This window comes from Lissotriton helveticus, chromosome 6 (assembly GCF_964261635.1).
Source record: "Lissotriton helveticus chromosome 6, aLisHel1.1, whole genome shotgun sequence".
In the NCBI taxonomy this organism is placed as follows: Eukaryota; Metazoa; Chordata; class Amphibia; order Caudata; family Salamandridae; genus Lissotriton; species Lissotriton helveticus.
This window is the reverse complement of record NC_136067.1, coordinates 1,932,704,066-1,932,731,537: the sequence shown is the minus strand read 5'-3', so window position 1 is coordinate 1,932,731,537 and position 27,472 is coordinate 1,932,704,066. Positions and strand designations below refer to the sequence as shown.

The 27,472-nt window shown below is 44.0% G+C and overlaps 1 protein-coding gene across 2 annotated transcripts in view; it reads right to left on the bottom strand.

Annotated features, from left to right (window-relative positions):
* Positions 1-27,472, bottom strand: part of NCOA1 (nuclear receptor coactivator 1) — a 986,743-nt gene that overhangs the window by 786,935 nt on the left and 172,336 nt on the right. For both annotated transcript variants that reach the window (XM_078649914.1, XM_078649919.1), the window contains exon 2: positions 25,063-25,232. The gene's annotated coding sequence lies outside the window, so the exon portion shown is untranslated. The remainder of the gene's footprint in view (positions 1-25,062; positions 25,233-27,472) is intronic.

The following is a 27,472-nucleotide window of genomic DNA, read 5'->3' as shown; positions in this document are numbered from 1 at the left end:
TTAGAAGTGATCTTCAAGAACCAAAAAAACGACCCAACCATGTCTTCCCTGCAAATCATCCTCTTAAGCACAATCTATAGATTAGATTCCATTCCCAGAGTTGCCTTTTCAGAGACTCACAATTCCAACAGAGATAAACTAATAAAAACTACTAACATAATGCCAGTTTTTTGAGCACCTAAGAATATTAATCTGCAAAAACCTGATTAAACTTTTAGAGGCCCTATTAGCTTTTGGTCTGCTTAACATGGCTAAAAAGTCGGGTGAGTTCTCAATGCAGACACCCACGTTTGTGGGTTGGGGACAAGGTACCATAATAGACTATATTTTCGTTACAGAGGAGTTAAGTGAGCGTGCTTCTACTGGGAGGGGGTCAAGGATCGTAAGCATAGTGATAACAACCTATTAGAATTGGTATGTGAGGTACCTGACTGTAGGCACCCTCACAAATCCTTAGGGCTGACAGACCTGGTGTTAAAGATTATGGGCTCAGGGTAAGTTGGAGAAGTGGGTTAATGAGTTTTCCTATCTAGGGGTAACTTTTGACTCTAGGGGCAGTTGGTTCACATGTTTATCGAAGCATTGTTCAAGTTTTAACACCTCTTTGAGGGAGGTTTTGGGCTGGCGACTAGAGCCTGTAATAAACCGATATTGCACTTATTGGAGAGTTATAAACTTAAGTGTCAACCAATCATAACGTTTGGGACATTAGCATGGGGATATCAGTACTGCCCAAGCCTACAGCATTAGAGAACCATTTCTGTAAGCGACTGCTTGGGGTAGCCCCAAGTAGTCCCCATTTTTACTTACATCATGAACTGGGCCTAAGTTTTGTGGAAGACTGCATTAAGCTTGTACCATTTGATTTCAGTTTGGGGGAATATACACAAAATGTAATAAGGAGGTAATCTCGGACTGTTTGGCTTGAGATTTGGTGGCATTAGATCCAAAGCTACATTGGGAGCACTGCTATAAGTCTCGAAACGTTGGAGATGTTCTCATCACCCCACTTGCTGAATAAAAGAAAGGTTAACTGTGCTAAGGAGTTGAGGGAACTTGCACCTATGGCTAAAGAGGCATAGGAAATCAATAAACCATATTTAGGAGTCTATTTCATTTTTAAGACCTGTCAGGGTACTGAACTTTATCTGTCACAGGTCAACAATGTTTGGGAAAGCTCACTTTTGACCGTGTCCTAGCTGGGCTCTATCAGATTCAATCTCTGTTTCCCTTTGGGACAGTCCGACACAAAATGTTTACTTGTGTGCCCCTGTGATGGCACCTCCCCTCAGTCACTGATGCACTTTACCCTTCTTTGTAAGTATCATGAATCCTTTAGACGTAGATTTGTATTACCTGTTTTAAAATCTCTGAGTTTTCTGCAATGTAGGCCCGCTTTTAATTACCTTTGTCACCTGATCATGTTGTGTGCTCTTCTGTGGGAGCCCATTTTAAAAAATGCATTACATTGGCGTAATTTTGTGAATATTTCAACATTATTATATGTATAAAATGAATTTGATGTTTTATTCTGTATTTTTTTTTAAGACTGCTCTTTTATGATTATTTTTAATAATCGACTAAAGATGATGATAATGACTAATCTGCACCAATGTGCTGTGCAAACTGCAAGAGCAATATCTTTATTTAAAAGTAAAGGATTTCCCGAGGTGTACGGTGGGGAATGTGCTACAGCTCATCAGGTAAGCGACAAGCCTTCCCAGTATCGTGCTATACATCTGGCAAAGTCTCCAATCATTCCCTGCCCTCCACCCAACCAAACCCTGACACGTTCCACTCCACATCATGGGAAGTCAAACAATGTCCTGAAAATGGCTGTTACCGTCAGCAACTAAACCCAACTATCCTATACCTCTTTCCCAATAAAGTGTCTTGTCACAAAACTCCCTAAAAATCAGAGTCTGTGTGCCAGCACGTTGCATTAACAACTTTATCAGATGACTAACAAATCACTCCTAAAATCGAGCTCCTTCCCTCCACAATCCCAAATATCCTCAAAATTTGGTCCCTTGGTTCAGCCCCTAAAATGTACAAAACTAAATTAAGACAACTGTTTACTCAAACAGTGCTATCTCAAATATCACCATTCACTTTGTCTACTCCATATGACAGTAGATTGTCAATAGTTCTACAGTCGCTTTATCGATGTATCCTCTGGAATCAGTGTTGCTAAATTCTAGTATTATCAGAATAAACATATCTCACACACACACACAAACTACCAACTAAAGATTCAATTTAAGGCTCAATTTAAATATGAAGTGATACTGAACACCATGCACTGCAGCTAGATTTTAAACATATACAGACTCAACCATCACAATCATGTTATCCAACTCACTGAAAAAATAACACATTCCTACTGTGAATGAATTCACCACTGCCAAAGCCTACTTGAAAAAAATGCACCTCTACTAAGACCCACTAAAAGAAATATCATAGATAAGTGCAAATCTCTTTTTGTTCACCTCCCATTTAACATTCTGGTATCTTAAGGCTATATCATTCAACATACAGACCACCAGCAGAAATATGAGGTACATGTGTGCTACTGCAGAGAGACACTCAAGTGCTCACACTTGAACTCCATATCAGACTCATAAGTAGAGCTCCCATACAGCTTCCTCCAAACTTCACCCACACAATTTATCAACATAAATATCATCAACCTGCTGATTTTGAAGTTATTTGGAAGCATGGGATTCCACTAAGCATTCTGTGTGGTTTGAGTTATATTAAAAATAACAACATAACAACTTTGGTGCAAGACAAGGTTCCCAACACGAATGGAATCCCATCCCAACACTGTCAACTTGGAATGAAATAATACATGGGCATGAAGCAACACCCCTCATCATTTGTACACTTGCTGCAATCACTATGAAACTCAAACAAACAAAATGATAATGACTGGATATATCCAAGATCACTATAATAAAAAACATCACCAGTGCAAAAGAAGAATCACATCTCAAATCTTGTAATGATGAAGAAGGAAAGCAACAAAGCAAAAGTTTACACCTTTTGAAAGGCTTTCAATCTCACCACTTCTTCCACGCAACAAACATATTTGAGAATCCTCAGCAATATCTTCACTAGTAAAACTCTGCAATATTCCAGACTTCTCACACTTCTGCAATATACCTCCCCCAAATGATCATAAATCACATTAATAACAAAACCAATCAAGTACTGAAATATGATATACCAACACAGGGCTAAAAAATCTACTCGCCCTCTCGCTATGGCGAGTCAGATTTGATCAGGTCGAGCTATTTTTAGCACCTACTTCTCTGCTTTGGTGAGTGAAATTAAGCTGGAAGGAATAGGTGTTCTGTTCATTCAGAAAGTGACTGATCAATAAAGACGCCTTTGAATGTAGATCTCTCGATAAGAGCTGACGCACGAGCTAGGGACGGGAGGTGTAACCTCATGGAACAATGGGATGACTATCTGACTAAGTTGAACGACCTGATGCATAAATGATGCAAATAAGAAGAGAATTCTGGGTAGTTTTCAAGTTTATGTGGAGAACAGCTCCTTTATAGAACACCCTACAACACCAGCGACACTCTAAATTTGCTCACCTCAAATGTCTGCTTTTCTATCAAAATCTTTAAGCGTAGGATTAGCACAGTGCCATCTACACCATGATAGAAAGGGACACAGTCTTTTGTCATTTGTACAGCAAAGTTTTTAGGCATATGATTAGCACAGTGCCATCCATGCCGAGCTGTAAAATGACAAAAGCCTTTTACTACTTTAGCCACAGTATTACAGCTTTGAATTAGTAAAATACCAACCAAGCCAACCTGAAATGAATAAAAGCAACCACCTGGCACATGCTTCGCTACACCTGACACCTTGTGAAAGTGTCTCCAGAAGCTTCGTAACATGACTATTTTGAATTTGTGATTACATCCTTCTACATTTCCAGTTTAACTCCTGATGACTGCATGATCCATTATGCTATCCAATATGGTACAAAGTAGTCTTGTCCTTGACGTGTTATCACTCTACAAATTAATCAAAGAGGAAAAGCATTACATATAAATCACCTTACTGACCAATGACCAGCTTCAGATGTCTCCAGAGATACAATTTTGGGATAGTTAGGACAAAAAACAAAAATGCCAACTTTCTAAGCAGTAGAACGCCATTTGCAAATCCAACTGAAGCTGGAGGGAAGGGAAACTGTGGTCTTGTTTACTCGTTTTTCTACGAAAAGTCAAAGATCTATATTCTTGAAAAGACTTAATGAAGGAATGAAACACAGTCACCATGTAGGAATGCATTTTGCTGCCACTCAGTATCATATTCAGATAGAAAACACAGACACAAATGAAAGAGGCTCCTCCTCTTACATCATATTTGAACATTTAATAAACCATCCAGCGCTGGTCCTGAGGAGAACCTATAATATATATGGTTCAAAACGTATAGACTATACATTTTGGGGTTTCATGTTCAAACTACACTAATATGGAGGACCTAGGACTTTCTATGATAAGCAATTATTGTTCTTTCATTTTAAATATTTGATGATTTTGGAAACCATTATTGACACCAAGAGCATTAAAAGGGGTCGCTCTTGTTTATAACTTTGGACTGGTTGAACACGGATAGGTGCCATTTTTGATTTGTGTCATCTTGTTTATTAATGTGTGATTTATTTTGGTATATGGAAAAAGTTTGTATAGGTTTGCCATTCTTTTTGTTATCACCCTCTGTTCTTAAATATTGAGCAATGATATGTTAGGATGATTAAATGTTATAATTGATTTACAGGTCATGTTTATTAAATAAGAATGATCTTATGTGAAAAGTAAAAAAACAGACAGAAACATAACCACCAACTGTTTTGGTTTTTGATTGTACATAGAGTCCATGGTGGTTGCAGATAAGGGCCCAACCTCCTATTGTTGTTTTTCAACTTTCAAAAAGTGACATTTTCAGAATTGTGACTTAAAATCCAACTTTACCATTAAAGAGTTTTCAAATACAATTTTTTAGAGAGCAAACCTGACTTTCCTAGCTGCTCCCAATTTAAAGTTATTACTTATAAAATGTTTTTCGGTACGAGGACAAGTAAAATTTAAAAATGCATGTCCAACTTTTTAAATACAATGTACCTTGCCTTTTGGGTTGTGTATGGCCTACCGTGGTGACTTATATGTATTAAAAAAACAGAAGATTTGTACCAGGCAAAAGGTTTATTTTGCAAGGCCAAAATGGCAATTTAAAACTGCACACACAGGCTGCAATGTCAGGCCTGAAACAGGTTTAAAGGGTTACTTGAGTGGGTAGCACATTCACAGCTGCAGGCCCTCTAGTAACATTTAACTTACAGGCCCTGGGTACAAGCAGTACTGTTTTATTAGGAACCTACAAGTAAATGAAATGTGCCAATTGGGTATAAGCCATTTTTAACATGTTTAAAAGACAAGCACAAGCACTCTAGCACTGATTAGCAGCGGTAAAGTGCACAACAACAACAAAAACGGGTATAGAGAATGAAACCAAAAAGTTTGGGGATGACCCTGAAGAAAGGCCCAAGTCCAACAATCATCCAGCCAGATGTCTTTGGTACAATCAATGTAAAATGATAACAGACTTTTGGGGTCGGGTCCAGACAGTGGAGTCTCACTTCGTTGGTAGGATGGGACGGGGGGGGGCTTGAGGGGAGGGGGGAGGTGGCAGTCAAAGAAAGTAGGCAGTGTGATAGTCTGCCCGACATGAAACGGTGAATCCACCTTTAAAATAAAGAAGGCCCCACAGTCCTAAGGACCAGTCTGTCTGAGAAACGGGTCATGCAAGGCGGAAGGAATGAAACGGCCTGTAACTCACTAACCCTCTGGGCAGATGTTATTTCCGCAAGGAAGACTGTTTTCATGATCTTCAGTTTTGGAGGGCAGCTGTGCATAGGTTCGAATGGTGGATACATGAGAAATTAGGGACTAAATGAAGGTCCCATTGGGGCACAATGAAGGGCGTAGGAGGAAAAGTGTTGTAAACCTTTGAGTAAACTAGTCACAACAGGTGACTTGAATAGGGAAAGTTCGTCAGGCAACTGCAGGAAGGCAGAAATAGTGGAAAGGTACCCTTTAACTGTGCCCAAAGCAATGCCTCGCCAAGCTTGGGATAAGACAAAAAAAAAACAGACAAGAGTGCAGACAGAGGATTAACATATTTGGTCGTACACCAAACCACAAAATTCGTCCCATGGGCAGGTATAAATCATTTTGGGGCGGGACGACTGGCTGACAAGATGACATCACACACCCCAAGTGTGAAATCAAACACCCTAAATTGTCGCCTCTCAATCTCCACGTGTGTAGGTGGAGAGGGTGCAGGTTTGGGTGCAGGACCTGTTGCTGCAGCAGGAGATTCTCCAAAAGGGGCAGCCTGATCGGAGGACAGATGCTCATGCTCAGGAGTTAGAGATGCTAGACCCTCGTTGCCCAATCGGGGACCACTTGGGCCCAGTCATTCTTGATCTTCACCAAGTACTCTGGACAAGGGCGGTAACCGCCGAAAGGCATATCAAACTGCTGAGCTACACACAAGACAAAATGCATGTCCAAGCGAGAGCCACCTTAAAAACTTCAGCAGGCAGAAGTGCTGACATTAAGCGTTCTCGGCAGAGACAAACTCGCCTAAACTACTGTAATGCTATGCTGCTGGAGTCCCCTAGGTATTTTATATCTCGGCTTCATTCAGAGTATCCAGGCGGCAGCAGTAAAACTGGTCTTGAGGAGATCACGAGGTTCAACAACTTCCCAGGCACTAGCCGAATTACATTGGCTCCCGGTGAGCCAAAGGATACTGTTCAAGTCGCTGTGTATTGCCTTCAAGGCACTCCACGGTACCGGGCATAAGCCACTTCAGGGTAGGTTTGGTTGGTATGCTCCTGCACGCAACTTGCGATCCTCTGCAGCTAGCCTGGCAACCATCCCAAGGTTCAGGTGAACCACAATGGGTGGGAGAGCGTTTGGAGTGGCAGCTGCTCGCCTGTGGAATAGCCTCCCCCTGGAACTGAGGCAAACACAGGAGCTGCTGTAGTTTCTGAGGAAAGTTAAGACCTGGTTGTTCCCCAGAGGGTAACCGGCAGTCAGCACATGCGGATTATTTCAACTTTACTGTGTTTTAGCTCCAGGATGCCCGTGGGGTTGCAGTGCTCTCTATAAGTGTGGAATACATAAATAACCCTAACCAAGGTTTTCCTCAATCTCCGTCAATCTCAGTCACCGATGAGTAGACGGTGGGGCAAGCTGAATCAGAAGCAGAGATCAAAAATGGTGGGTCATTGAAGAACAGGGTCCAACTGCGGTCATCGACTAAGGAGGTATAGCTCTGGGCAAGCAAAGTTTGTGACCAGGAAGGCCTTAACATCAGTCAGATGCTGCTTGGCAGCAGTTCCAATGAAGCCCTCTATGTTCAGACTTAGAAACCTTGCTGGAAGTCAGATCTCCGTCAGTGGGGCAAACTAGCAACCAATGGTTGACTGGCGATTCGCAGAGCTGGCTTAGATGGTGATCCCGGCCTCCATCGGTTCTCCAGGCAGAAAGTTGGCAAAAGGTTTCCAAGTCCCAGCTCCTGCAATTTGGGGAAAGGAGTAGTACACTCTAACACCAGCCACGGGTCCAAATGAGCACCGGTGACAGCTTGACACTGGCAGGAACGCCTTTTGGTTTTAAGCAGGAAAATGGCAACTTTTGTGACATTTCCAAAATAGTAAATTAAAATCTGACCAGACCTTTAAGCTTGACCGTAAATTACTACTAGAATGAGTCCTTACTAAAGTGAATTTAGCATTTGTTAAAAGGTAACAGTGTAAACCAATGCTACGGTACCAAAAAAAGGGTTTTCGCTACCAGGACAGGAAAAACATATATATATACATCTCCAGCAAATACCTCCAGAGATGCAGAAGGAAGAGACCTCAAGCAGGGAATTCAAAACGAGGTTTCTTTATTGAACTGCAGATGTGGCATGATGCATTTTGGCGTCCTAACGCCTTCCTCAGATGCGGCTGCCAAACTGAAGGTGAGTACTGTTCAGCTTTTAAATAATTCTGCACCACTCCCCTGATAAGGAATTGACGCCTTCCCCAACCATGTGATCATCCACCAAGATGTATCGTCAAAGCAAACTACAACTCCCAGAAACCTTCATACCTGGGCGGGTGGGACGTGGGGTAACAACAAATTGAATCCTGCTGTAATTGGAGCATTTGCAGAAATGGATGCACTGTGTTCAGTCTGAATACTTCTCGAAAACCTCTTGAGTCCCCACACTACGTTCCAACCTGATGAGCACAAGTCCGCCGGATCGTGGGCTGATTGCAGTGAATCAGTGACCTCTGTGGAGTCACAGACTGCCGGTTGGCAGCGTCCCTGGCTTGTCCCGCACTCAGGAGGTGGGCTGCCGCTTGTCAATACCTTGACCAAAGAAAAGCTGCTTCCGCAGGAACCAGTGATGCAGGCAGCCAGCTTGCTGGAACGGGCCCCATGACGTGTCGCTGGCTGACACGAACTTATACAGCAAATACCTCCATACTATGCACACTGTCCTATTGGCATTTAGGGCCTACCTTAATGGTGATTTATAAGGATTAAAAAGGGCGGTACATACCTAGCAAACGGCTTGTTTTGCCACGTAGAATTGGCAATTAAAAAACTGCACACTCAGGCCACAATGACAGGTCTATAGAGGCATGTTTTACAGAGCTACTTTAGTGGGTGGCACAATGAGTGCTGCAGCCCACTAGAAGCATTTAATTTACAGTCCTTGGGTACATGTTGTGTCATATACTAGGGATTTACAAGAAAATGTAAAACGTGCTAATTATGGATATGCCAATTACAACATGTTTATACAGGAGAGTACAAGTAGTTTACCATTGGGTAGCAGGAGTAAAGTGTGCAGTCGTATTGCTAACAAAAATTGGTTAAGCAAAAGGCTGCAAAAATCTGAGGGAATACCTCATAAAATATGATTATTTCAGGTGTAAATACAGGTCCCTGAGGCAGTGCAGGCCTAAACCCTTTAGAGGGGGCCCACATTCTTCCCAAGACCAATGCATATCTGTAAGATATGAGAGACTCAGGGGTCCCTCACCACATTCTGCGGGAGAGGGCATAATTTTGTGTTATGCCACTGGGCCATTTCCAACACTTTCCCTCTGAATATTTTAAAGTGCTAACGTCTTGATTTTCTAGAGGTTCTTTCCTCCGAATTTCTGAATGTGCTAGTCTGAATTTTTGGGAGATGTTTTCTTCTGATTTGCCAGAGGTGGTTGTTATGTTCTGAATTTCTGGAAATTGAATCTTCTAAATTGCTAGATGTGCTTTCCCTGATTTCCTGCACGCGCTAACTTTTGCCACCTTCTAATTTTATTGAAGTTCAACTGCTGCATTTCTTCTTATTTCGTGAAGCTCCTTGCCTCCGATTTTCTGGTTGTTCTTCCTCTGATTTGTGAAAGCACTCGTATCTGATTTTCTGGAGGTTCTTCCAGTTCTTCCTTCTCTGATTCCATTAATTTGTCATTTTATATTTCCTTTCCCAGTTACCTTTTGCAAAAACAACATCAGTCTTTTGTCTCCATCCTTCCTTTAACCCCTTCCACACTCATGACGAGCTGGGCTCGTCATGCAGTAGCCTCCCAGCACGCTCATGACGAGCCCAGCTCGTCATGAATAATGGGTTTTTGCATATTCCAGCACAGGGCTGGAACTCATCGAGCATCGATGTGGTTAAGCACATGAGGAGCAAATGGTTAGATAAATCAGTTTACGTTCCTAGTAGATGATGCTGTTCTCTGTCACATTCCAAATATCTGAATAATATCTTCCACTCAAATTACTTTCATATTTCTCTATAGTAATTCACCACTAATCCTTTATGGGTTCCGGAGTAGCATGTTACTCGCCGAAAAAAGCGTTTCAACACCTCATCAGGGGTAACAAGCGCTATATAAATGCAAACCTTTTTCCCTCTTCTATCCCTCCGCTATCCTTCTGAATCCAAATAACTGACTAACCTATCCACCACTCAAATTACTTTCATATTTTACTATACTAATTCAACACTAATCCTTTATGGGTTCCGGAGGAGCGTGCTACTCGCCATAAAAGCTCTTCGACGCCTCGTCAGGGGTAGTAAGCGCTATATAAATGCAAGTCCAATACAATACAATACATGCCACGGGGCATTCTGCAGGCTGTATAGTGTTTCTACTGGGATTCACCCGCGTCCCTTTATTCGTTTTGATGTCTGTTTATTCATTTTGCTATATAACTTCGTTTCTCAAACACTTAAACTATGGGTTTCTCTTTTTAAACTATGAATTTATAAAAAAATCGGATTGAACATTCATAGTAACCACCAGGGAGAATTACCGAGCAAGTCCCCTTTCAAAAAAGTGTTCACCCAGGAAAGAAGAAGCTAGCACAAACAATGGTGTGTACATTTTACATGCATTATCTTTTCATAATGAGTAGTATGTATAATACATGGCAGGAATGCAATATTAGGTTATGCGCAGAATACCAATAATTGCTTACATTCCTGATTTAACACTTGGCATTAAAGTTTTTAGGAACTCATAATAAAATCTAGGAGAGTTTCTGTCACAATAGTTGTTCTATTCTGTTGAGTGTAACCATTGTTGTCCATGGAAATATCACACTGAAATGAATCTTCACTTTATTTTTTCTTCACCATGGGTAACCTACTCCTGCTACCATCACACCAGTTTTTAGGTCTCGGCTGGCGATAGCAGAGCGCATGCACTGCTCTCGGCATTTGAGAGCTTCTTGGAATCAATACAGATTCCGAATTTGTGTTTCTGCTCCGCCTGCAGTTTTCATTCATGCGCATCGTTTGGTGTCACGAATTATGCAAACGTGGGTGCAATGATTGCACCGGAGGTATTTTAATCCTTCCTGGTTGCCACCCTGTCCGCGTTTGGCCCCACCCACCGGGATTGGATGTTTTATTGGCGGCGGTAGACACTGTCTTCTAATTAGTGGGTACGCACTTTATTATTCCATTCCGCAGCTGCAGCCGGGAGGCAGTGTGTTTGTGTACACTAGTTTTGTTCACGTTTCTCTATCGGTTCATCGTGGATCGCCAACATGCCCCACGCACCGTGTATTTGTGAAGGTGACGCTGATTGTCCTATGTAGCTCGCCTATGTGTCCCAGTTTTACAGCTTGTTACTAAATGATAAAAGCACCGTGGGTTGGCAAGTGAAACAGTCTGCAACAAGAGCGGGGACGATAATAAAGTCAGTGCATAAGCTAGCGGACGCCTGCTGGGGTCGCACAGCTGAACACGGCCAGAGGGGGCATTTTTCCCAGCGTTTTCAAACTTGTTGCGGTCCTGCGAGTGTGTTCGAATGTGCAACAGCCATTGGCGAGAGATACATCCTGCTGCGCAGGTTTCCTTCCTTCCGGGACGGTTCAGAGGTGAGGTGAGGTGAGGGGCCGCCATTGCGTGCCCCCTCCTCACCTTCCCTCCCGCGCCTCAGACAATGGTTGTCCCCGGTCGTCCCCTCTGCCGGGGAATCCTCCCCCCTTAATCCACTTTCAGGCACTTTCGGCCCCTTTATCTCAAATTTACAGGTACCTGCAATTTGCCTTTGTGAAGGTTTTCCCGTCTTTCTCTATCTTTCCGCTCTGTTTTTTCCCTCTCGTACACTCGGGAAATGCCTGAGGTTGAAAAATAAGTGCTGGTTACCAAAAGGTATCCAGCCTCTTAGATTCCCTGGCCGTTGGTGTGGTAGGGAACGGCCCAGGATTTATTCAGGAGGTTAAGGCCTGGACCAGAAGCAGCCCAGTAAGGACGAGGCTGATGATTGTAGGTGTCATGGCTGTCTGAAATAAGTACAAGAAAGAGAGTATGTGTTCACTACTTGTGAACCGGGACTGCACACTTAATTGTTTTTTTGTTTTTTTAACTTAGGTCATAACGTGGATGTGCCATAGAAGAATGACTGTTCTGAACTTCCTACGCACCTTGCCTACATATTGGAACAACCACCCTCTAGCGCTCCACCTCAAGACAGACGCCCTCATCCCCTAGAAACTGCTTAAAAACCCAGGAAGAATAAGCATTGATAAGTGTGGAATCATCTCAGCACTCTAGGTTTATTCTCAATAGCCAACCTGAATCTCAACTTTTCTTTTGAGAAAAATGGAAGCAAGACAAAGCTTTCATCTTTTTCATTCACTTCACAAAATGAAAGGCTGCAACAACAAGCAGGAATTTGCTCCCAGTTCGTGCCAGAGTCAGAATTAGGGCCTAAATGCTAAAAAGGCCTCTCCTCATGACAGAAAAGTACACAAAATCAGGCATTCTTGCATGACTCAAGTATATGACTTTTCTTTGGTGTTAACTGAATCAACCTGATGATGTTACTAACACTTTAATGTGACTTAAGACACTTTTGGTGTTGTTCGATGCTCTTACCATTACTAAATACAATTCTGCCTTACCCATCAATGGTTATGGACAGATTTCATTTTATTCATGCTAATTCAGACATATGGACACAACAAATGTGAAAACATATAGGAGTTGTTGAGATCACCACAAGCAATCTTCCTATCAGATGCAAGAACCCACCAGAAACACTAATCAGTACTAAAGGTATGGGAGCACCTAAAGTCCTGTGCCCACCAGAAAATCTGTGCTTAACAGTTCCATGTGCTCACCATGTACTAGAACTCATCAAGTACATGAGCCCATGTTCCCACAAACAAAAGGTATATACCAGATGTACACCGCCCTGCGGGAACACTGCAACCAGGCCATGAAGGGCACACCAGATGCTTGGACACACATAAAATATGCACAAACCATAAATGCTGAAAGCACCGAAGCAGGTGTGTAACAGGTGCACGCAGCCACTGGATAGAAATACCGAAAATGCTCCACTATCCAGAAGATCATGTGCATCAATGTCAGGCAGGGCTCCAACTAACGCAAATGCCCTTTAAACAAACCCGCCTCACTGTAAGTAAGTTGCCAGTAGGTTTATAGACTGAAAACAGGTGGCAGAGAAGTGGCACTTTAGATCACTCCTCTGTGAGCCCAACCCCACCCCAGGACTGCACACACCTACTGTGATTCACCATCAGGTGCACCAGTGACAGTCAGGTTTCCCTTTCCTGTTATCCTGGAAATCAACAACCTCTGTTTGAAACGGTTTCTCTGCCAAGCCTCATTTTTACCATGCACAATTCTGGTGAAGCTGCCTTCCAAAATCTAGACATCTGAGGAATGGACACGTCAGAGAAGGGAGACATACTTATGGCTTCAACTGTCTTCCCTCCTGCTACATCCCTTTGGAGGGATCACTCTGCTAGGCAAAGCAAGGCTGGAGATGCCATATTGGGTATTGGGCGTTTCCCAGGAGACTGGAAGGGTGGAAGGTGATTTTGTTATTAGGGTCCGGTTTTGTAACAGTGCAGCAGTATTAAAAGCACTGTAAAGTTCCCTGTATATTCAGCAGTTTTTGAGCAAAAATAAAAGGATTGCCTTAACTCTGGTGATTAATGTACCTGATGGAGCAAGAATGCAGTTTTGTCTAGTGGCAGTTTTAACTCATTTAAGATAGCACAGAAGGTTAATATGCCTGCTGCAAAGAATGTGTATCATGCATATCGAAGAACAATATTTTATGTGCATAGCTCAGTAGGTTACATCTTTTGTCACAGAGATTATTTTGTTACAGTGCAGTTCTTAAATTACATGAGCTATTGATTGCCATCAAAGAGCTTCATTCAAGCTGCATGGTACAGGTTAGAAAGTTATGTTTTTTCTCCAGTATTTCATTATCCTGCTGTTGCTAAAAAAGGTTTGTTTTGGTTAGATATAAATTCTTATTATAGTCTACCCTAACTACTGTGTATGTATGTATTTGGTATTAGTTGAGCGCTTATATCACCCATAGGTCTCATAGCGCTAGCTGATACTAAAAAAAAAAAACAGAAGGGCAGGGGCGACAGAGCTAAAATAGCCAGGTTTTTTAGGGATCTGCGGAATTTATTGTGATCAGTTTCCAATCGGAGATGGTAAAGGCAATGTGTTCCATATTTCAGGAGCAATTCTGGAAAATGATCTACCACCGTTCCTTATTGTGTGATGTTCTGAATTCCGAGTTGATGCTTCTCCAGACCAAGCACTCTTAAAAAGTGCCTGCCAGTATGATTGGTATGTGTATCCTACACCTTGTAGTCCCCTTAGCCTTATGTAACATGTTCGATCCACTGATTTACACATGTGATTCAGAGAGGGAGAATCTGTGTGTTGTAAAGTGCTCAGACACCCTACAATGGTATGAGGTGGTATAAAACAAATAAAATACATATGAGAGAGGGGCTATGGAGAGATGCGAGGCACTGTTGGAGGGCGATAGAGGGGGAAACATTGAAAGGTCCCACAAAGACTGTCATATCCTGCTGCACAGTAAGGTCATCATTACTATGTTTTAAAAGCTAATGCAATTCAATATATATGTTGTAGAAAGCACCATTTCCTCAAACTTTTCTTGGGGGCGAACCCTTCAAAACCCCTCATTTGTAGGGGACAGGCTCGCTGCTGCACTCGGTATGTACCACATAGCGGCTGGTCTGACATTCACCCGGGCAGCTTTGGGTTCCCAGTCCAGCCCTGGTGCGAAGACAGTAACAGGTGCACCGGAGCTCACATCCTAGAAATACATTGTGGGGAGGCACCATTCCAAGTGGGTGACACCGTTGATTTCCAGTGCCCAGGCATTACTGTAAGCTAATTTGGCCCACGATGTGAAAACAGAGAACGTCCGTGATGGCACCTGCTTGGGAGATACTGAACTCGGTGACCTGGGCGTGCGTGCCAGCTCCTGCCAACCTTTGCCGATCCGTGAGCCATCTAGCACCTCCCCAAACTTTTAAATACTGCGGGGAAGGGTTCAGCAGGTTCATCGGGTCGCTCCTTTGTTACACAGAGAGCTTTGCTGGTGCCACGCCAGGTGTTTCAGTTCGCATGACTCGCGCTGGGCTCGCGCCAGCACACATTTCCAATGACAAATGCTCCCGCGGCCGGTGATTAACCCCGCTCTGAAGGGGAGCTACCGGCTCACGTTCTTTCATTGGCATGGCAAGCAAACAAAATGAATGAAAGGCTCCATGCTCGTGTTTGTTCTTTCTGGAGGCTGAACTTCTGAGGAGCCGTGGAAGTGTCGAGGCTTTGAGCTACCGCAGGAAGTGCGGGCAGAGGAGAGCCCGCGCCATCCCTGAGAGCCCCGGTTATGCAAGATTACATAACGCCGCGCGCGCGCGCGCCTCTTGCACAATCTGCCCGGCAGCCTCGCGCACACAGGGGTGAGAGCAGCAGAAGCACGGGGGAGGGGCGGGTCACCGGAAGTGCAGGCGCGCAATGCCTTTTCTTTCCGCTAGAAACAGCAGGGCCCGTTTCCACTTGCACTGACGCAGCATTGAATACACAACCAAGCCGCCGACCTCTCTTTCTCCGCATCTTATGCTTTAAAATATTATTGGGCATCACCTTGACTGGCATTGTTTTAGTAATGAACAAAATGGCACCTATGTTGTGTCATGTCGCCACCGAAAGAGACTCTGTGTCATGGTATAGCCCCCCAGATAAGGAAAACATGGGATTTTGCATCCACTAAAGTCTCAGTTGTCCAAAATCACACTTTATATATACAAAATTCCAACGTACAAAAATAACATTGAAAAGGGTTGCAATGCTACGACACTGCTTAGGTGATGTAGAGTGGCGGTTTGCTGCAGCTTGCTCTCAGGGGCGTAGTTGTCGATAGTGCAGCAGCCCCTGGCCACGAGTGGCTCGTTTAAACCCCAATTCCAGACAATGTTTTTTTTACTGCGAAATCGGGGGGCAAGGACCCTATATCTTTGCCTACGTTCGGTACTAAAGTTCTAAGGCTTACTTTGGCCTTTATCTTCGCATTCGCAGCTGTGCAGTGAGCCGATGAATATCCTGCGCACGGGCAAGGCCCTGTCGAAGTGCAGCACAGACGCTTCCAAGCACAGATCTCTCTTTCGCTGCCCTACTTCCAGGGCACAAGTCCTACAATAAGTAGTGGGGGGACGCTCAAGTTAGGTGGTGTCACCGGAAGTGACGTCACGACAAGGAGTCACCTCTCGCTGCAGGGCGCGCTACACATCAGTGGGGATGAGACACAGCGCTGCTCTTCATGTAGTGACTCCCCTGAGCTCTCTGGTGAGGTGAGGCGAGGGGGCTTCACAGTATCGCAGCAGAGGCCTTTGGCGCACGCACGCATACTGATTTGCGCTTGGGAGATCGACGGGGCGGCCGTGCGGTTAAGGAAAGCCATAATTGAAAGTCCAGCTTTTGGGCAGGGGGGACGGCGTCCACCCGGTAAAATAAGTGGGGGGACGCGGTCCACCCGCATGGTACTCCGACTCGAACCCTGCCTACTTCCATAAAGATGCCACGCTTCTAAACATTAAACAAGATGCTGGCCTTGAAGCTGAGACGATTCCCTCCCTACTCCCGTTTGAAGTATATCGGTCCTTATTTGTGTGCACGCGCTGGGCTTTTCGTTATTTCAATCTTTTTGAAAACCGAAACCCAGTTTACTGCAGGCCCAGTAAGATGAGGGGGGGCTTCGGGCCAAGCCCTGGCGTGTAGATAACAGCAGCTCAATCGGGTCACCTGCACACATTGTTTTGTAATTGCATTTATATAACGCTTACTACCCCTGACGAGGCGTTGAAGCGCTTTATCGGCGAGTAGCACGCTACTCTGGGACCCATAGAGGATTAGTGTTGAATTAGTATAGTGAAATATTAAAGTAATTTTTAGTGGTGGATAGGTTAGTCAGTTATATGGATTCAGAAGGATAACAGAAGGATAGAGGAGGAAAAAAAGGTTTGTATTTATATAGCGCTTTTTACCCCTAATGGGGTGTTGAAGTGCTTTTTTTTATTTTTTTGGGGGGCGGTTAGCACGCTACTCCAGAAACCCGTAAAGGATTAGTGGTGAATTAGTATGGTGAAATAAGAAAGTAATTTGAGTGGTGGATATTAGTCAGTTATTTGGAGTGAGAAGGATAGCAGAGGGTTAGAAGGGGGAGGAAAGGTTTTCATTTATAGAGCACCTGTTACCCCCGATAGGTGTTGAAGCGCTTTTCTGGCGAGTAGCACGCTACTCCGGAACCACAAAAGGATTAGTGTTGAAAATTAGTATAGTGAAATATGAAGTAATTTGAGTGGTGGATATGTTATTCAGTTATTTGGATAGAGAAGGATAGGCGACAGGAATAGAAGAGGGAAGGAGGTTGGTATTTATATAGCGCTTGCTACCCCTGATTGGCTTTTGAAGCGCTTTTTGGCGAGTATCATGCTACTCTGGAACCCATAAGGATTAGTGTTGAATTAGTATGGTGAAAAATGAAAGTAATTTGAGTGGTGGATATGTTAGTCAGTGTATGCACTATGGATATATTGACAGCCTGGCATGAAGAGCCACAGTTATTGATCTAAGGATAATGGTGGTTATCGACACCATTACATCTCATTGGAAAGATAACTTTTCAGCTGCTCAGACGGGAGAACACGGTATGCGTCTCAAGAGGCACACCCAGCCTCTAACTCGTCTGAGTTTTATTTGAAATAAGGGCTTCTGGGGAGGGAGGAAGACACGTCAGGATCTCGGTGGAAAGTGGCATTTCACAAGAAGGCAGTGCGAAGCCTTGGCAGGCTCGTGAAGCCTTGGCAGGCCCGTGAAGCCTTGGCAGGCAAGAGGAGCCTTGGCAGGGCTGCTTGACTCTGGTTGGCTTCGCTGAATTTTTTTTAATAATGAAACCATTTGACTAATGCTCTAGGAATAGATTACAGAGGTCAACAGAGTGATGCTCAATATTTCAGAGACTATTTTCATCTGTTGCTAATTCTGAGATAGTCTCACTTCCTTTTTGATTTATTTTCTTCTGCTCTTTTTTCATTAGTATTTACCAATGCATATGGCATAAATACCCACACTATTTCAAGATTCTATTATTTTCAGGTACAAAAAAAACACATAACATCCACTATCAGACTCCTTCAAAGTATTTTGCCAACTCATAATCAAGCTTCCTCAAGCTAAGTCCTACTCTTAAATTGAAATCTAAGAAATTAATCACGTTATGTTATAAGTCTTATTACGTGCTCGATTATCCGTGAGGGTGTCTTGCCGCTGATCAATTGAAGGTAATGTTATACTAAGTTAGGAAGGCCTAAAGAGGAAAATTGAAGAGTCCGGTCTTGAGGGATTTTCTAAATCCTAAGAGATCAGGAGAAGATGTAATGTAGAAGGGAAGTTAATTCCAGGCAAGTTCATTCCAGCCTGCACAAAGGTGCGACCACCCCACGTAGCTTGTTTGAAGCTGGGAACTATAACTGTTTTAGCAGAAGAGGATCTTAGAGATCTAGTGGGCTGGTACTAGGTGAAACTGCTTTTGAGGAGTAAGGGGCCTTAGTCATTTAGGGCCTTAAAGACGAGGCAAATGGCCTTGAAAGTCACTCGCTGCCTGATCGGTAACCAATGGAGTATCCTTAAAGGTATGGCAACCAAGTGATATTTGGTATTTTCAAGAGGAGCCGTGCATCAGCGGTTTGCAGCGTCTGCAGCCTGTTTAGCACAAAGTTATGGGCAGTTAGATACAGGCAGATGCATGCATGAAAGAGCGAGGGAGGTCACTAGTGTCTTCGGAAGTTGGGTCGGAATGAAAGGAAGAATCTTCTTAATGAGTTTTATGGGGTAGAAGACCTTGGAAACGACTGCACTCACTGTATAAGTGAGGGATAGCTTGTTGTTGATTATGAGACCGAGACTGCGGGCTTTATTGACAGAGAGTGTAAAGGAGCCCATATCCAGAGGCCACCAAGTATGCGTCCAGAAAGATTGGTCAGCTCAAAAAAGCTGAACCTCCGCCTTAGCCAAGTTCAATTGGAGGCAGTTATCTGCCATCCAATGATTACCCTTCTGCATACACTTGCTGAAGTTGAGTTCAGTTTCTATCGAGTCATTGACCAAGGACACCACGATTTGGGTATCATCGGTGTAGGGCATAAGGCTAAAGCCAAGGGGCTTGATCAGTTTCAGAAGGGGGGTAAATTAAATGTTGAAAAGCGTAGGGCTGAGTGAAGAGCCCGGCAGATCTCCACATAGGAGGGAAGGAGTGATATACAAATGTCTCCAATCTGACTATTTGTTTGCGTCCATGGAGAAACGAACTGAGAAGTTTCCAGCCCCAGTTTTTCTTCAGACGATTCAGTAATCTGCCATGATGTACAGTATAGAATGCCGCCGACAGGTCCAAAAAGTATCTGGGTGGCTTTGCCGCCATGATCTAGAGATTTCCTTTTTATCACAGTTGCTTTGATTAAAGCCTTCTCCGTACTGTGCCTGGAGCGACAGCCAAAATGAGTTTCACCCAGATGATTGTTGTCCAGGATTAATTTTACTGGTTGACTATATTTCCTTCTCAAAACGTTTTGCAGGCAAATGAAGACACAATATAGAGCAGTATTTGTTTGGCTCTGCGGGATCAATAGATTTTTTTGTAGCAAAGGAAGGATCAATGCCCTTTTCCAGATGGATGGAAAAATGGCAGAGTAAAACATATGATGAAAAATTCTGGTCAGGATGGGCGCTAACGTCTCTGTGATGGAAGTCGCTGTCTTTGGTGGGCAAATGTAAATTAAATTGTGCCTCGCAGGCACCATCACAGAATTGTATTTCTGTGCTTATGTCTATTGAAGTTGTATGACAGAGGCACGCATGGCTGAACCACACGTGCTTCTACAACGCAGGTGCAACCACGAATGCATCTTAACCTCGCATTCCTTAGCCACGCATGCCTATACAACAATTTTAGTTGTAAAGGCATGATTTCTTAAGGAATATGCATGGTAAATTCCCCCCAAAAAATCACGCATACAGAAGACACCCCTAGCCATCAGTGACAGAAGCACCTTTCACCTGGAGCAACTGGAACCACCCCAAAAGAAAAAGAAAAAAACGAGAACGGCCCAGAAGACCCAAAAACAAAAAAAACTTTCAATGGAAACTCAGTGGTGGTAGAGAGAAGTGTACGTTGTTCAGCAAAGAATACCGAAAAACAAGTATAGCTTCAGGAAAATTTGAATGTGGATCGATGTTGGCCAAGTTGTGTCAGCTGGTTTATGAAGATGGAGGACACATCTGCAGGTGTAGAAGTCAGGCAGAGGGCAGAGCGTCACCTTCTGAAAGTTGTCAACTGAAGGGAAAGAACTTACAAACTGCTAATGCATGAGTTTTTTTAACACTGCCTTACAGAATGGCGGTGGAATCATTCACGCCATGGAATGGCTGGGGATCGAAGGTGATTAACGGATGGGCATGAAACACTCACTTTTATTAGACTGTTTTATTTACAGCTGATTTAGCCTCTAGCTTTCATTTTTCATACAGAATTTTCACATATCTCTCTATATTTAGAGAGAAAGAGAGCAATAAATTGCAGGTCCACTGCAGTACAGGTACCATTGCAAAGAATGCCGAACTAAATTGAGCCTACACATCCAGCTGGACTCTTGGCTTTCATGTACTCTTGACTTCTGATGGTCAAGTTTCTCTGTATCTTTCATCAGTCTGAAGTGGCATCAGTGGGGTGTAGCATTACATACCATGAATAAATACTTTTTCTGTTGAGCTACAGTACGCAATGAAGTGAATTCAATTTACATTATGTTTCAGGCAGCAACAGGACAGACAACTGCGGACTGTCCCACTGCAACTTCCAATTTAGGGAAAGCGCAAATGTGTTGCTCACACATTACACAGCTGCCGCCAGTTGCAGTGGATGAAGGGCAGGTCTCGTTAACTAGTGCCCTCGTGCAATATTTCACCCATATGTAATTCACTTTTAGGTAGGTCTTGATAGGAGTAGACCAGGTACACACGGAGATCAGAATAACAAACAGATGTCAAGGCGTGACTAAAAAATTCTGCGGCGACAATATGTTCTTGACGCTGAAACAAAGCAGGGGTGGGGAGCCAGAGAGGGCAGCTGTTTTGACATAGATCTGCGCGTCACCAGGTATTCCTAGGCCTCATTATTATCATTAACTGGGATATTAACAATGACAGTAATTGGCAGATCGCATCGAGCTCTCAAGGGGCACTTTGAATGGTGCCAGAGCTCAAGTAGGGGGCTCCAAGCCGCCAGGAAAACACCACCCCCGAGAGGGCTTGGAAAATAAACATCAGTCAGGAAATAATTGCTTGATACCAATTACACCACTCCAGAGAGCACTCAAACAAGCAGGGTGGTGGAGCAGCCAGCCACCCATTGGGAACCAACCTCAAGTTAAGGTCTGTCGTCTTTGTCTAGTAACAGGCACACACACACACGCGCGCGCTTAGGTCGACTATCCCCTAAAGGGAGTGTCAGGAAGGGAATACATGAGTCCTTTGTATGAAGGAGTTGGGAACCGTTTATTGGCAGAGTGACTTCCCTTCATAGATAAACTATAAGCGATGGACTATTCTTGCATCTCGTGATGTATTTTCTCAAGCCCTCTTCAAAGTTACCTATTTAAAGATGATAAGAAACCTGCTCACTTTTTTCATGTGCGCATTATTAAACCAGATGCGATGGCAGCTAGCCCGTTGCAACTAGTTTTTTCCCCCCCACAGTAATTCCCATCACCTTCAAACTCGCTAGCTTCCATTTGAAAGGACAAGGTTGCAGCCTACCCAAAGAGCCACCCATTTGGCTGCACTATCCAACACTGCCACCGACACTCAAGCCGCAGACTACTCAAGGTCTTCATCCATACGGTGTTCCAAGGAGGCGGTGCAATAAAGCATTCTTAGGAGGGCTGCAGGGCTTCCACACTGGAAGCTTGTCACACTCCGCTCTAGGCCCTAGACCTGCACTGGGGTGCTCCTGCGTACTTGAAGTGAACTGCACCTCCACTTGTCGGCAGCCAATTCAAAGCCCGATCTCATCTCTCGAGCCACAACCTTCGCCACAGAAGACAAGAGATGAATATCATGACTTTTAAAAGGCAAACCTGCCTGTGTGGAAAACCATAACACACCAGCTCAGACCCTCTCAGCATTACCATTTAACATTGTAATGTGATTACATCAAGTTGTCTTGAACATGGGTAAAACTCATGTGTCTGTATTCAGAAGGAATATCAATATTTTCTTTATACAGAAGACAATTCAATTACGACCTTTCAACAACATAAGATTGTGATTTTGAACTTCTACAAATACATTTACATGTCATTTACATTGCAGTAGTTAGTCAAAGAAGGAAGCACCCGACACAGACCAGATGGTTTATGGTCAATGCAACTGTATAACAAGCGTAACAATGATGCAGTAATTGTTCCTTTATTGGTGGAACACCCAGGTTTTTCCTATCGTTTCTGGAAGATCTGTTATAAGGAGGTTCACGAGCAGATGGGCGCAGAATACTGCCCTGGGTCAGGACACTGCAGGGGCTTTGTCTATTTGAAGCCAGATCCAGAAATGCTTATGAAGTTCCTGCAAAATCTGCAGCAAGCCATGCAGGACCCACGACTTCAAGTCTCCTACACAGCCCTTCATCTATCCATTCAATCAAAAGCAGCAGAGGAATCTGCGGCATCTAAGCGTTCCTTTTTTCCATTCTCTAGTAGTTTTCAAACAGGCGTTGGAAGAGGGAAACAATTGTCTATTTGGGGTACCTATTACTCTCCAACATGCCTACTAAAGACCAGCCATGTCTAACTTGACTAACAGCTGTCAGCCTATTGATGTAGTCTGGCAAACTGTGTGTAAGGTTACATTAAAAACGAGTCAAGACCTCCACAGCTATGTTCAAATGGCTTAGAATCATGTATATGACTAGATGCTGTACGTAGCTTCTCAACATACATGTAAAGGGGACTGGGTTCAATTGAGGTAAGAGTGGAGTGCTGCAACCAAATATATAACTAAGTTTAGAAAAGATAATAACCCCAACCATAAACACACTTGCAAACCCAAAGGAACACAGTACACTATTGGCCTGTTTCAGAAATAATGTTACATTTTTTAATAGGAATTTATGTACATATTGATTTTGCAAAACAACACTTCTGGCATGGATAATATATGGGGAATACGAAATCTTTGAGAACAGCTGCACATAAAAAAACATTTCCACAAGTGATAAACGGAGTGCTCGTGAATTCACACTCCTTCACCAAAAGATTTAGGTACACTCATGAGCTATCACTGAAGTGGGTATAAATCTTAGGGAACACAGAATGAATCGGTTGATAGATCTTAGATACAATAAGGGATCAGCTGTGAATTATTGCCACCAGGACCAATACAATACTAATTGTCCTTTGTTATAAGCCTTGATGCCTGGAGTGTCTTCTGGCTGGTTAAAAAAAAAAGAGGGACTTGTATATCCAGTATTGTCTTGGTGTCACTTTTATCTTATGACTGGTAACTGGAACTATTCTACGGAAGGATTAATATCAGGTCCTCCTCATACTGCTGACACGTTTCGACACTTTGGGGCTGGGTTTCAGGGTCATCATAAGGACTGGGGTTCTACTTGATCTGAAGAACTTTGTTTTGTTGCCTCTGAAACCTACAAGAGGTGTCTCTGGTGGGCGCCTACATGCACGAAACTCAGCTGCAGGTTACTGAAAAGTTGGGAAATTAATTCAACTACTCCCAGAAGAAAGAAGAACACCAAGTTAATAAATCAAAATCCTAATAAGGAATTCATAGCTTCATAGCAGAACATCTTGTGGTAGCCGTAGATTATAAGTACATCGATTTTCAGGCTATGTAAGTGATACTGAGAAGGCACTCACCACCTCTACAAGAATCGAAACTTATGTAAATGACTCCTCAAAAATTATAAATACTGCTACCACCACAAGCCTTGTGACCTAAGACTGAACACATGTTACCTGCATCAAACACATAATTTTTCTTTAACCTGCAAACCTGCCCTCAAAGGACCTTCTTAGAGTGGCAGTCGATGTCCTGCTACAATTCAAGAAGGTATTTAAGCCCAGGTTCCTCCGAGATAGTTGAGTGCTGGCGTGATGGTGTATTTCAAGCAGATAGTGAATGCAAATGAGTCCCTCGTGTCATGTGTGAAATAACATAAAACCAATGGGCTCAATTCTGGAAGAGATTCTGCAGATGATAAATAACCCCTCTGCAGATAACCTCAGCCATATTTGTTCTGTATTTAAATCCTGTAACACGTTTACCCGGTCTCCTTGGGGATGCCACGGCATCTATGCAGACTTCGAGCATTCCCCAGACTGTGCATTTTGGCCCTCAAGAAAATGTTTGAGTGTGCATGGAATAACAGAGCATACAGTTGTTTTAAAAAAAACAGTGTGCTTAGCGGTAGCCAGTGCAACATGGAGTGCACAGAATGCAAGACATTCAGTGGTTGAATGTATAGTTGACACACTTTGATGTCATCTAAAATGAGAAGTCAGAGATGCAGTAGGACAAGGTAAGCTTGCAATTCTATGGCTATGCAGTGATGACAGCGTGCTACCCTCGGCGCCACTGCTCTCAGTTGCAAGTGTCATGATAGTTTTACTTTTAAGGTTTGTGCCCCCCTAATGGGGTAAACTGACAAGGACTGCCCTGCTTCTGTCACTGTTCTCTACACAGGAGAAGCCTGCATTGGCAGTTCTGTACACTGGAGTAGCTTGCACTGGCTGTTCTGTACACTGGAGAAGCTTGCACTGCTGCTGCCCGTACTTTATTGACCTCTTTGGAGTGCGACACACACTATGGCTTGGTAAAGTCTTTTCAGTGCACAAGCCAAAGGGACCGGACTGGTGAACGCTTGTTGTGTGTGCGCGAGGCAACATGGAATCAATACTTTGCATATGAGACACCACAACAGTACTGGTTATGAAGAGGCGCGGGGCCATTAAAAAGCTGGCGAGCGGCCTCGCCGCCAACAGCAGTAATGAGATAAAAACATACCTCTAGCTTTCTGGAACTCCGAGGCGACGCATGGGACTTGCGCTCGTTTGGAAATGAGCAAGCAGTGACGCCGGAGACTCCTAAAACCACAGGGCGGCCAGCATCAGTCCTCCGCCGGCAGTCTCCGAATGAACTCTCGCAGCCGGGGCTCCGCCGCCAATTATTGGATTCTGTTAGGCGGGAAAAAAGACACTGCTTAAATCCTACCCACTCCATTAAACACAGACTACACAGGATACAACGCAGCTTCACCCAACCAGTTTGCAGAAAGTGCCGTCATTTACTGTACTGTGTATATTGGCAAGAGCGCCCGCGCCATGTTTATAAATGAACTAATTAAGTACTTACCTGTAATGCGCTTGCTCGTCACGATTCATTCTCCACACAGCTAATTACCAACCAATTCTAAGGGGACCCTGATCCTTCAATATCAGAGAGAAAGCGCAGAAGGCATCATGGCCACATGTACTGAGAACCGGGGTCAGGACAGTAATGTTGAGTATAGCGCTCCGCTGCCTTTCGGCTAGGTTAGCGCTATACAAACACCGCATTCATACAATAAGATTGTACCGGGATCCCTCAAAGAATTAAAAATGACACAGAAAGCTGCAGTGCTGTAAACTGCCATCTCAACGCCTATCTAATTTCAGCACTACTGCGAATACTTCAGTGAGGAGTACGTGTAGCGCTTTATAAAACGCCAAACTTGTATTTAGTGGCGTTGAGTACTCATAACAGACTTCAGCAGACTTTATGGCAGCGAATAGGAACACGCGAAGAAACGGGTGGTTACACAAAGGTGTTGAGGGTAAAGAAAAGGATAGCTGGGTGGCGAGGAACAACACTATATACATGCATCACCTGGCATGGGGCAGGCAGGGTGGAGCGCTCGCTGATCACGTGGTTAACACGAGAAGGCAGGACAGCAGGCAGTGGACGAAAGTTGTCATACCTCTAGGCTTTAAAGGACGGGTTTTCAGGATTCTCCAGGGAGAGGGTCAACCAGTTGGTTTGAGAAGGCATTCCCTAGGACTGGGGGTCCTGTTAAGAGGTGTGGGGTCTGAGACATACAAGGGGAGGAGTTAAGAGTTTTAAAAATAAATAAATCTGTTTATTGAAATGTAAGGAAAAAAAGCAGTGCATAACAATCAATTAGCAGGGTCTTGCACAATTAGACAACTCAATGAGGCACGTTGAAAACACATTCCCAAGTCCCCCCAGCGGCGACACCACCATCCCTCTCCATTTTCTCCAGGTAGACCAGATATTTTCCCATTTACGTGGGCAACCTCTACCCGCATATATTGTTTTTGGGACTAACAGGCACCAATCCATGCCTTTCTTCCAATCGGTCACCTCTGGTGCACTCCACGCACCCCACATGCGAGCTATGTTTCGTTTGGCACTGCCAGACCCATGGATAACCAGAGCTTGTTATATCTGGGTGGGGGTCCTTCCCCCAACGTGTAGGATGCAGCTTCTGGCCGTGTCAGAGAACTCCATGCCTAAGTCCCTGCAGCGCCAACGAGTAGGGTTGTATTTTAGGACAGACCACAGCGTATGTAGAAATGTGCCCTGGTCCTCAAATCCACCGGAGCCAGTGGAAGGTGCATGTCTGGCCAAGATGTAACCCTGTGCGGCTCAGATAAAACTTGTGAGGAGGAAAGGTAATGTGCCCTGGAGGTATCCCACCAGTGGCTCCACCAGTGGCAGTCCCTTGCTTATGATCCGTGGGTTGGAAGTGGACCTGGTGTCATCCACCTCATCTGCTGTGATGGGAAAGACATTGAAGGACTCCAGTCAAATGACATTTATTATCAATCCTGGAAATGGGGAATGTGTCACGATGTCGGGAGGGTAGTGTGGGCAGACAAGGAAGGAACACAGAACATTATAATCTCAGAGGAATTCAGCCGTAGGGAGTGAATGCTCATCATCTATCTCCAATGGCTGTGAGAGAGGGAGATTTCGGATTGGAAAAATGTGTGAAGTGAGAGATCATCTGAGCTTCATCTTCAGAATTGGGGTAAAAATAACAGAAACTATGAGATAGTGATATCAACAGAGGTAGCAAGGAGGATACATTTGGTTAAAGCTTCAGGAAAGAACAGTGAACAGAAAGAGAGATAGAGTGGAGAGGAGTTGGCCTAATGGCTAGGGTGGGCGACCTCGAATCTGGGGACCTAGGTTCGAGTCTCGGCAATGACGCTGAACATCCTGTGATTCTGGGAAAATCACTTAATCTCCTCGTGCCTAACAAAAAAATGAAACAGTGAAAACATAACAACAACAGAAAAACCTCCCCCTGCCTCAGGACTTTCCCCAAGGTATCGAAGGAGAGGGCGGTGCCTCCCTTTGACCTGAGTCAGTGCCAGGTGAGGTGAGGTTTGTTACCTCACATTGGATAGGT